The sequence below is a fragment of the Octopus bimaculoides genome, chromosome 2 (genome assembly GCF_046866305.1).
Source record: "Octopus bimaculoides isolate indiv1 chromosome 2, ASM4686630v1, whole genome shotgun sequence".
NCBI lineage: Eukaryota > Metazoa > Mollusca > Cephalopoda > Octopoda > Octopodidae > Octopus > Octopus bimaculoides.
This window is the reverse complement of record NC_142929.1, coordinates 12,139,056-12,148,937: the sequence shown is the minus strand read 5'-3', so window position 1 is coordinate 12,148,937 and position 9,882 is coordinate 12,139,056. Positions and strand designations below refer to the sequence as shown.

Here is a 9,882-nt window from a genome sequence, read left to right as displayed (position 1 = left end):
CAAGAATTCTTCGCATGGTTCTTGAAGCATGACCGGTAAACAAGTGTCGTCTTAGTCTGCTGATTGTGGACAGCTGATACTTTCCATCATACCCAGCAATATAGGCTGTGAGTTTTCATATAATAATAATAATAATAATAATAATATATGCCAGCTTGCCAATAATAATATGTCAATGTTATATTTAATACATTTTTGCATATGTAAATAGTTTAAAATATGTAGGAGCACAGTTAAAGAAACAAAAATAGGTTTCTCGTCATGTTTTAAATTTTGTAAATTACTGTTTTCTTAATAGATTACAATTTGTTAATCCATTAATTATCTATCAATTAATCCATTAAAATATAAACATATGTAGACATCTTAGACTATTTCTATATTTGAGAAGCCAATTTTTTAGAAGAGGATTTTATTTCTCCAATGTTTTTCAAATTTATGTTTATGATTCTATACAGACTTATTAAAAAAACAAAAAAAATTTCTTTGAAAAGCTATGTTCTGCTTTTAACTCTGGTCTTCATATTTTGAGATATTTGAGAGATATTCACTTGAGTTGTAATCAGATATCTACAAGTGCAGCGTCAGCTACACAGACCTCGTTGCTGTTTTTACTTCTTTTTATTTTGTTTTGCTTGTTTTTATTATCTCATGACTAGGAGGCAAAAAGCCTACAGTTCTTTGTTAGAACAGACATATAAGATTAAATCTTAGTACTTGAAATACTTGCAGGTTCCTTTCCAAATAGAAATAGGATTTATTTCTATATGTTTCTTACACTACCAATGGATATATTTCAATCACGAGAAGGATACTTTATATAAAGCAAACATTAAATCAAAGTTGTCTTAGCTGTTCAGACATTTCATTATAGAAACTTGATTCAAGAGATATGTTAACACTCATGTTTTCTTTCATAAACAGATTTTAATCTGGGCAGAAATTAATTTCACTTCACTGTTTAAAGCAGCCTGTTTTCATAGTCAGATTATTTATTGCATTTTAGAAATTAATATGTTAATATTAAATGAGGAAGTTCAATGGAAGTTTAGACTTATGTTCCAAATAGGACTTCAGTTTTTAATATCCTTAATAAAGTGGTGAAGAAGGTGTAATGTTAGAAATTATTAAAGGGATACGGTAAATAACTTTTTTTTAAAGTTTCTTACACCAGTAGTAATCACAAAAATTATGTGGAGATCAATTAAATGAAAATACCAAACATAAAATAATTCTAATGCGATAATAAAACCATTACATAAATTCAAATGTTTTGAGTTCAAATTTTATAAAGTTCAGTTTTGATTTTTATTCTTTCTTTTTTTTTTTTAATATTTTTCAGGGATTGATAAACTAATGACCAATATTGTGTTGGGCAGTAGGGTAGCAAGTTGACAGAATCATTACTGTTTCAGAAAAATAAGCTTAGTAACATTTCTTCCAATTTTACACTCTGAGTTCAAATGCCACCAGGGTTGACTTTGCCTTTCATCCTTTTAGACTTCATAAAATAAGTACCAGTTATGTACTGAGGTGAATGCAATTGACTTGCACCCTCTCCAAAATTTCTGGCCTTGAGCCAAAATTTGAGACTGCTGCTGTGTTGGGTAGTACTTAATCTAGACGAGTTAAACCCTAAGCTGTATAAAGCTAAGAGACCCCCGTGTTAAAAAATTGCAACAGAAGATTTAACAAAAGTTGAAGTCATATATCTTTTAATTATTTTGGAACCCCTGCAGAATGTTAGACTCTAAGCAGTAAGTTATTTAGTTTTTGACTAAATCCAACTTTAAAAATTTGGTACCACATTCAAAAGATAGAAACCATTGTTATTAAGGTTCCAGTATATCTTAGGGCACACAGTGAATGTGCACCAAGATATAGAAGCGAAAATCTTAAGAAGAATAAGTGCAGGACGAAAGGCATTTAACTCAATAAAGGATGTGCTCAAAACATAACTAGACCATATCACACATACCGGACTCTTCAATAGCACCGTGCTACCTGTGTTCTTATACACAAGTGAGATGCAGGCAATTGCAAAAAGGAAAGAACAATTGACTATAATGCAAAGGGCCATGGAATGATACCTGCTAGGACTATCATTACAAGAGCATAATCAAAATGAGATAATTCAAGAATGGAGTGGATTGAATGATGCAATCGCAGAAAACTGAAGGCACAAGTTCCCTTGGGCTTAGAGACATGTTGCAAAGTTCACCGACAACAGGTGAACCTATGCAGTTGCCAAGTGGTATCCAAAAGAGTACTGTAAAGACCCATGTAATTTGTACACCTGTGTAATTTATGCAGGTGATTTTCAGGATAAAATTTGTTAAAAAAAAAGCTTCTGCTCATGTAAAGTTCACACCCAAAAGTTTTAAGAATTGCCAATATAGCCAGGAGGTAAAGGTTTTCAATTTAGTTGTATTTAGCATAGTTTCACTTACTAATGATTAGATTTTATTAAATTTTCATTAAATAAAAATAATTTCCGTTTAACAGGTATCACATTAAAAGTTATTAAATTACAAAGTGTTTGTGTTGTTTATAATACTATGGCCCAGACCATGATTACCAGCATGAACATCAGACTTCAAAAAGTAGTTAACCATTTAATGGTTTTAGCAAATTTATACAGAAAAAGTAAGCATTATACTGTCCAGCATAAATAAAAGTCAACTTTATTATATTTAAGCCCTTATTTTTTTCTGTAAAAACCTATTGTGACACCAAATGAGTCAACTTCCAGTACAAATGTTTACATTTTGTATGTCTTTTTTCAACAAAAAAATTTCTTAAAAAATTCTGGAAACAATCTACTCATGTAATTTACGCAACCCTAATGTTTATTTTTATTTTTGTGAAAATATGCGTAAATTACATGGGATTTTATGGTAGCAAAAGCTCCTTGGTTGGCCCCATAACAGTAGGAAGATGATTTAGTTAAGCAATTTGGGTAAAGTTGGAAAATCAAATAGATTTGGAAGTGCATTGTGACTAGCAGTGTATAACAGCATCTGATGTCTGGTCGATACTAGGACACTGGGATTATTAAGGTTTTTTTTTTTTTACATGTTTCAGTCATTAAACTGTGGCCATGTTAGGGTACCATCTTGGAGAATTTTCAATTGAGTGAATCAACCCCTGTACATTTTTTAAATCCTGGTACTTATTCTATCAGTCTCTTTTGCTGGACCACTAAGTTACAAGGGACATAAACACATGAATGCCAGTTGTAAAGCAGTAGTGAGGGACAAACGCAGACACAAAAACACAAACACACACACACATATATATATCTGTGTGTGTGTGTGCGTGTGTGTGTGTGTGTATACATACAATAAGACATTATAATGATAAATTAACACTGTGATATATTAAATACATTATAATACAGGTGGCTGAAGCCATTCATATATATAAGACAGGCTTCTTTCAGTTCCATTTATCAAATCCACTCACTGAGGCTACAGTAAAAGACACTTGCCCAAGGTGTCATGCAGTGAGATTGAACCTGGAAGCATATGGTTGGGAAGCAAACTTCTGATCACACAGTCACAGCATATTCAAAACAAAGTGTTGGGTAAAATAAATACTAGTCAAACAATGAGGCTTGCTATAATAGTCAACCACTTTCAGTAACCATTATGAGTTCAAATTCCACCAAGCTCGACTTTGCCTTTCATCCTTTCGGGGTTGATAAATTAAGTACCAGTTGTGTACTAGAGTCAATCTAATCAACTGGCCCCCTCCCCCAAAATTTTGGACCTTGTGCCTAGAGTAGAAAAGATTATGATAAACATCATAATGCTATTTTCATATTTATATTATAATGTCATTTTATATTTTTACATTTATATATACAGCAATCTCTTGACTATTGCGGGTGTTATATTCCAAAACCTCCTGGTGATAGGTGAAAATCCACAAAGTAGAAACAGTACTGTATTGTATATATTTTTTTTTTATTTTGATAATTTGTATATATTCATTTTATTATAAATGCAAAACAACACCACGGAGGAATCAGTGTAAGCTTAAATAATAAACTGTGATAGGTGAACCGCGATATTGCAAGGGATCACTATACTGTTAGCTTTTGTAGTAGCCCATGTTACACTTGCATTAAAAGCAGCACGTAGGATGCATGTCACAGACCCACAAAATGGGCCCATTGGGGAACAACTGTTAATGATTGGGAATTAAACATAAATATGACAAACTCAAATTCAAACCTAATCAGAAAAAGAACATTCAAGATAAATTGTAGTTCTGGATTGTTAACAAAGAACTAGCTTATAGTGTGAGCAGGACAGAGGGAAATTAGTAAACTTGTCAGCTGTTATCATTTATCACAATGGATTTATCAGCATTTGTTTAGTAAGATAATTAATTGATTGTAAGAAAGTACAAAATAACCTTTGACCTTTAGCTAAGTTAATCTCTATTTGTTTTAGCTTCTAACTGTGCACATACTGAGAAGAAATAAATTTTCAAGTAAAATACTAGATGGTACTCAAAATTTTTATTAATTTTAATTTCATTCATCAGAGCGGTCTGTTAGCAACCTTTGACTTTAATTCAGATGCTTAGTGTCCAAGGCCACCTTGGCATCTTGTAATATGCATGTTAGCATTTATCGTTGTGCATCAGTAAATTCTTGAGGAATTGAGTTATTGAATAAATTTCAATTTCTAGTAATAACAGTTTCACTTCATTTATAAAACATTCATGCTTCATTCCTCTAAAAATATCAGGCTTCATAAATACACAGATTATTTTTCATAATTTCCATTGAATATAATGAATAAATATTTAAATTTTTATTGCCTTTCTCAACTGTATACAATCAATACAAAGTGTGCCTAAAAAGTTTTCAACAAAAGTTTCTAACATTAAAATGAGTGGCTACGACAAGCTTGGTATACAAGAGAATAGTGTAACATCAGCCACCTCAAAAAACCTTTTCCCCATGAGAACAAATTAACTTCTGTAAGCACATAAAGGTGTTTGAGTATAAATGTATTGAGACTGGGTTATCGTTTATTTTTTATTTATTTTAGTCATTAAACTGTGACCATGCTGGGGCATGACCATGACAGGTTTAGTTGAACAAATCAACTCTAGTACTTATTTCGGTACATATTTTTTAAAAATCTGATGTTTATTCATGTTGGTCTTTTTTGCAAAGTTGCAGGAGATGTAAAACACCATATATATATATATATATATATGACAAACTTCTTTCAGTTTCTGTGTACTAAAGCCACTCAAGGTTTTGGTCAGCCTAGGGCTATTGTAGAAAATGTGGATCTGTTCAGTTTGGCACACAAATTTTAAAATTGATTTTGTATACTGGTGGAATTCCTCACCTAGAACACAGTTTACTTTGAACATTTTTGACAAAATTTCATATCTTAGAAGTTATTTCGTGTTAAAGCTGTCGTATTTGGGTAATTTTAGCCAATCAACGATGTGTACCATACTTGGGGTACATGAATAATTTGACCTTGATTTATTTTTTCTTAGTAAAAATAAATAATATTGCTTTATATATAGCTATAAACATTCACTTCTTCAAATGGTTTTCTGAACTTCCTGTCTTTGGCGCTCTGACGTAGTAACTGAGTTTCAACTTCCTGTATTTGACGTCCCAACCACTCATTTGCATATACGCGCATGCGTACCTCATTGCAGTGATGACCGTTTCTGTTATTTGAAAAGGTACTTTCATGTGAGAAAAAATATTTCACACGGAAATAGACACCATTTCCTTGATTTTCCACCAATATATATTTCGGACTTTTTTTTGGAACAAGTCGCCTTATTAACATTTGATATTCAGTTGTGACGATTTCAGATAAAAAAAAAAGAATTTCTAAAGGTACTTTAATTTTTTGCATTCTTTCCGGCGCCTTAACTACAGATTTCTGCTCCCCGCGACTTTGGATGATCATAACTTTCAGAAAAATGGATATTTGTTAATTAAATTTTCTACGAATATGTGTTATTCTATGTACATTCTGAAAATACACATTTTTTTTGCGGTGGGGAGTGTTTTAGGAGGTGGTGGATGATTTTCGCAAAATTCACCGAAGTCTACTTCAATTCGTCTTAACTTTCGGGAAAATGGATATTTTAAAATGAAATCATCTACAAATACACCTCGGGCTATGTACATTCGGAGCATATAGAAATTTGTGCGGAAAACAATTGAAGGTTGTTTTTGAGAACTGTTCCCCGCGAAGGAGTGCTTCTGAACAAGTCGTCCATATTTGTTACTTTTTCTTCGGTTTGTGAGTTTCTGCATCCGTAGATTTCTACAAGAGCAACAGGCAATGAAGGCAAATGAGATATGTGCGTGTGCAAAGAATTTCAAAAGGTACTTTCATGTAATATTTGTTAATTAAATTATCGACAAATATGCCCCACCTCCGTCACTTTTCAATTTTTTCCCCGAAATTTTACGGCTAGGATTCACAAACGCACGAAAACGGAGAAAATGAAACAAATATGGATGACTTGTTCAGAAACACTCCCGAGTTGGGAATAGTTCTCAGAAATAAACCCCAATTGTTTCCCCCAAACATCCTATATGTTCGGAATCTACATAGCCCGATGTATATTTGTAGACAATTTCATTAAAAAATATCCATTTTCCTGAAAAACTTCCTCCCCCAAATTTGTATATTTGGAATATACATGATATAACATATATTCGTAGGAAATTTCATTAAAAAAAAAACCCCATTTTTCTGAAAGTTATCCAAATTCGGGGGCAAAAATCTGTAGTTATGCCTTCTTCAGCTTTCTATTTGTGTAAGATGTGTGTGTGTGTGATAAAAACATTTTCATACGGAGATTTTATTTAATTGCTCAATTGTCAACAGATCTGTTTCATATACGTAACATATATAGTTATGTGAGGAAAATTTTTTTATACGGAAATAGACTCCTTTTTCTCAATTAATTGAATAACATGCTGTATATTGTACATTGATTTTCCAATACGTATGTAGAGACCACGCTTGGTCCTGTCTGAGATTTGAAACCAAATCTACCCGATTGTTTGTCAAAAGAAGCGCGAAATCCTCCACCAGATAATTGATGAGAAAACACTTGACCCCTAAGGACTTGTACTGGTGAAGGAAAGGTCAGTCCTTTGATTACGGTTTGACCTACATAACTGACCATAGTCTACAGACATTTCCTATCTCTTCTTCTTTTGTGTCAGCCAGACCAAGGAGCAACACCCTCTTTTGTGTCAGTTACGACCAAGGTACAGCAGTTCCCTTCTTGACAGAAACACTGATATCTTTGCAAGAAATGCCCCACACCCACAATGGTCTGATAAGAAACTTCAAGACATCAATGGAACAGCCACGTCCAAATGGTAACTTTAAAGTAGTAATCAGGTCAAATAAGAGACCAGTAGGTGAGCCTGAACGTCGTTTCAATGCACTAGCTGTGAAATAAGTGGCCATTCTCCTGGTCAGTGAACAACACTATCGCCGAGACATCATCATTTACCAGCAAGATTCCAGACTGACATACGTTTCAGAAACTCATCAGTCATATGATGCTCTGCATTACCCACTAATCTTCTGGCAAGGGCAAGATGAATATCATTTTAATATTTCACAAGTAGATCCCACCACAAAACTGCCCACTAACAAGAAGGTCTCACCCAATGACTACTACGCTTACATACGGATGATCCGCCCTGCCAACCCAAGACATCTTCTGCAGTGCTGTCACCTCCTCCATCAATTCCTGGTTGTCTCTGCAAAGGTTGAGAGTGAGCGCCTTCTCTTCATTCGACAACATCAGGAAAAGCGATGTGCGGAGTCATGTGTTCACCTGCGCGATGACATTGCAGCGGATCGTGATGTCAGCAACATGGGACGGTTGGTCATTCTGCCATCTACATTCACAGGGAGCCCTTGGTATATGCACAAGAGAACGCAGGATGCAATGACCTTATGTCAGGACATATGGACGGCCCGATCTTTTCGTGACCTTCTCTTGCAACCCTCTGTGGAATGAAATCAAGGCCCTGCTTCTACCAGGACAACATTCTCACTAAGGCATGACCTTTTGGCACGTGTGTTTCAGCAAAAGCTATTGAAGATGTTAGCACTTATTACCAAGCATCACATCTTTGGTGAAACTGCTTTCCACATGTACACAGTTGAATGGCAGAAATGAGGTCCTGTCACATGCCCACATCCTAATCTGGCTTAAAGACGAAATTCATCCAAGTCAAATTGATTCCATCATTAGCGCCAAGCTTCCTGACAAAACAGAAGATCCTGAAGTCAGATGGTGCATGGTCCATGTGGCCCTCTCGACAGGGACTCTCCTTGCATGGTTGATGGAAAGTGCAGTAAAGGCTACCCTAAACAATTCATTGCCCAAACAGAGACTGGCCATGATGGATACCTGAGCTACAGGCGTCGTAAGCCAGGCCAAGGAGGACATAAAGCTACTATCAACGCAAGTGCAGTCCACGTAATTGAAGTTGACAACAGGTGGATCATGCCATATTGTCCCCTTCTGCCAAAGATCTTCGAAGCACACATTGAGTTTTGTAACTCTGAAAGCCATCAAGTTATATGTGCAAGTATGTCAACAAGGGGTCAGACATGGCTGTTTTTGGCCTTCAGGAGGTAATCAGTTGTCCATGCTGGCATGGGTTGGATGGCTTGACCAGAGTGGGCAGGTCAGAGAGTTATACCAGGCTCCATTTGTCTGTTTTAGCATGGTTTCTCCTACTGGATGCCCTTCCTAATGCCAACCACTTTACAGAGTGTGCTGTGTGTTTTTTACATGGCACCAGCATGGATGCTTTTTTGTGTCACAGGCACAGGTGCTTTTAATGTGGCACCAGTACCATTATTTTCAGTAAATTATATATTATCTTGTAGCTTTGAAATTTTGATGTGATTGTTTCATTTTAGAATGACATTGTAGGACAGGTGTGAAAGGTCAAATCTGGCAAATTGAACATGACACCAGTAGAATATTCAGGTCTGATGTGGCCAGTTAAAATGCTAAAGTGTTAAACATTTGAGTCCTCCACCACCCTTTCACCAAGCAAAGCAATGAACTGGAACCCGTCCATGCATCACCACAGCAACCATTGATTAGAATTCAGTTCCTGGACCTCTGAGAACCTCCCAGGCAATTATCCAGTGTTTCCACAAGTGAAGATAGTACAGTTCCCGATACTAACCATCTGGAGAAGTGCTGTCTACTCTTGAATTCAGTTTGTTGGAATCAATAAATTTTGAGGAAGAGTTTCAACTTTTAAAATTGATATCTAATTCAATAACTTTTGTACAACTTTTTTAATTTGACCAATTTTGAAAAACATTAAAACCTACAGTATTTATTTCATTGTATTATACATTATAAAAATACAGACAAGCTTGATAATAAGAAGCTAAAAATAATTGTGATTTAGAAAGATTTCATCAAACTCTAAATAACTTGACAGAGAATTAAGTTTGGAGATATATTGATTTCAAACAAGATCATTCTTCACGTTTTCTGTCTGATGCACTCAAAATAAATTTCTTTATTCGGAAATTGTATTTCTATAACAAACTTGTTTCCATAACAACAGGAAAATAAAACATAAAAAAACAAATAACAAAGACAAATATAGAAGAAATTCATATAGCAAATAATAATGATAAGTATAACGATATTGGTGACAAAGCAATTGATGAAAAAATAATAATAATAATGATAATGTGCTGCTGATGAGGAGGTGGATGTTGTGATGATTGAAGATAAACAACTCTTACTGCTATCATGACAACAACAACATCATAATTGCTATTATATGAAAACAGAGAAAAAAATTAATGAACA

At 34.5% G+C, this 9,882-nt stretch overlaps 1 long non-coding RNA gene across 3 annotated transcripts in view; it reads left to right on the top strand.

Moving 5' to 3' along the window:
- Positions 1-5,571: 5,571 nt before the first annotated feature.
- The window catches only part of LOC106873609 (uncharacterized), a 101,006-nt gene continuing 96,695 nt past the window's right edge, over positions 5,572-9,882 (top strand). The window contains exon 1 of one of the 3 annotated variants that reach the window (XR_001409902.3): positions 5,572-5,887. This is a non-coding gene — a long non-coding RNA (uncharacterized LOC106873609). The remainder of the gene's footprint in view (positions 5,888-9,882) is intronic. The other 2 variants (XR_008266477.2, XR_008266479.2) reach the window with 2 other exon arrangements.